Genomic DNA, 2,214 nt, shown 5'->3' with positions numbered 1-2,214 from the left:
GTTTGGCTATGGTAGAGAAGATCACTCACGGATGCCCTTGCCCTTCCACGTGCCTTTGTCGTCCTTCTCGCGGAAGTACCGGTTGAAGAAGCAGTAGGGATTGAGCCGGATCTGCTCGACGCCGAAGCTGTCCGACCCATGGCTGTCCTCTTTCTCCTCCTTGGGTGGCAGTCCGCCCAAGGCATGGACCGCCCGATTATGCTCTTGGGCGAGGGCGCGGGTGTTCCTCCACTGCCGCTTCTTTACAATGCGGGCGCGGATGGCTTCCTCCTCTTCGGCCGCTAGCGCGGTCGCATCAGCAGCCTCCACAACCATTATCCTCTCCTTTCCACAGAGGGCAGACCAGTCCTGGTGGGACTCATACCGCGCCGGAGCGGTGGTGGGGAAGGGGAGATTTGAAGGCTCACGGGATCGTGATGATCCAGCCCCAGAGGATCCGAGCACTCGATGCGCCAACGCTATGGAGTCACCTCAGACAAATCCTGCCGTCGACAGGGCGTTGTCCTTCCGGGAGCGGCGGAGTGCAATACGGACGACCATTGCCTCCTCCAACCCGCACGGCATGACACCCCAGTCGACGAATCCGGATTGGTCGGAGTTAGATACGCTGCGCGCCATGTCAGAGAAGGCCGGAGGTCAGCGGACGGGAGCTTAAGCCAACTCCAGCGCGTGACCCAAATCGACCCCAAATCGTCTGTTTGTGTCCGTTTGGGATAAAATGGACAAACTGAACGACCCAACGCATGGGAGCATACGGACGTTTCGTCCGGTCTATATCCGCTTTTGTCCCATTTCCAGACCAAAGTTACTCTGGGTTTGGGACCAAAGCTGAGAGAAAGCAGACGTCTTCGCATCCTCGTCGTCCGTCTGTGTCTGCCCTCGACCCCACCTGTCACTCTCTCCTTTTCTGTACCTGGCCCGGGGCTCGTCCACATCGCGATGACGCTCGACGCGCACTACCTCCGGGGCTCCATGGCCGCCATCTACTCGCTGCTCAAGCACGCCTCCTGCCCGGAGTCGCTCTTCTTCCGCTTCCTCGCCACCGACGGTGGCACCGCGCCCGGGGTGGGCGAGCTCCGGAGCGCGCTCGCCGCCTCCTTCCCGTCGCTGCGATTCGAGATCTACTCGTTCCGGGCTGACGCCATCACGGGGCTCATCTCCGCCTCGGTGCGCGCCGCTCGAGGCGCCGCTCAACTACGCCAGGAACTACCTCGCCGACCTGCTCCCCAAGTGCGTGCCGCGGGCCATTTACCTCAACTCGGACGTGCTCGCCGTCGATGACGTGCGCCGCCTGTGGGAGACGCGCCTGCCCGCCGCCGCCGTCGTCGCCGCCCCCGAGTACTGCCACGCCAACTTCTCCCGCTACTTCACCGACGCCTTCTGGTCCGACCCGGACCTCGGCGCGCGCGTCTTCGCGGGTCGCCGCCGCGCGCCCTGCTACTTCAACACCGGCGTCATGGTCATCGACCTCCGGTGCTGGCGCTCGGGGAACTACTGCCACCGTGTCGAGCAGTGGATGGAGTTGCAGAAGGAGAAGCGAATCTACGAGCTGCGGTCCTTGCCCCCTTTCTTGCCCCTCTTCGCCGGCGAGGTGGAGGTTGTCGACCATCGGTGGAACCAGCACGGCTTGGGCGGCGACAACATTCTTGGTAGCTGCCGCCCACTCCACAAGGGCCCTGTCAGCCTGATGCACTGGTCAGGCAAGGGCAAGCCATGGGATCGCCTCGACGCCGGCAGGCCTTGCCCGCTACGTGTTCGAAGAAATGACGAGGACGGACAGCTGGTGAAATAGGGCGAAAATGGGGTAGCAGTGCTGGTGCAGCGAGTTTGTCCGACCTTTGTCCGGCGTTTGTTCTCCCTATTTCTACCCCATACGGATAAAATCCGGACAAAATGGGTATAGATTTAGGGTCGTGCGGTGGAGTTGGCCTTAGGTGGCGGAGGGGAGTGAAGTGAAGTGCTAGGGTTTGGTCCGGCCAACGGATGGGAAGGAATATATGTGAGGTCGGATGAACCAGCGTGGACCAGGTCTGATGCGACGGACCGGGGTTTCATATCCGCCCCATATTTAGGCTGAATATAATGGATGCCGGCCGGTCCAATTATTTAAGACCCGTTTAAGGCATCCGTCTGTATCAAATTTTTATGACCGATTGTGACCGGGCCATCCTTCTGGGCGTTTGAGGCGGGTTGGAACGCCCGGGTGTTGATGCT

The 2,214-nt window shown here is 61.1% G+C and overlaps 1 pseudogene; it reads left to right on the top strand.

Moving 5' to 3' along the window:
- The first annotated feature begins 923 nt into the window (after nt 1-923).
- On the top strand, nt 924-1,792 carry LOC123096998 (probable galacturonosyltransferase-like 9; annotated as a pseudogene).
- The last annotated feature ends 422 nt before the right edge of the window (nt 1,793-2,214 follow it).

Source organism: Triticum aestivum, chromosome 4D (genome assembly GCF_018294505.1).
Source record: "Triticum aestivum cultivar Chinese Spring chromosome 4D, IWGSC CS RefSeq v2.1, whole genome shotgun sequence".
Taxonomy (NCBI): domain Eukaryota; kingdom Viridiplantae; phylum Streptophyta; class Magnoliopsida; order Poales; family Poaceae; genus Triticum; species Triticum aestivum.
The sequence above is the reverse complement of the archived record's forward strand: the minus strand, read 5'-3'. Positions and strand labels throughout refer to the sequence as shown.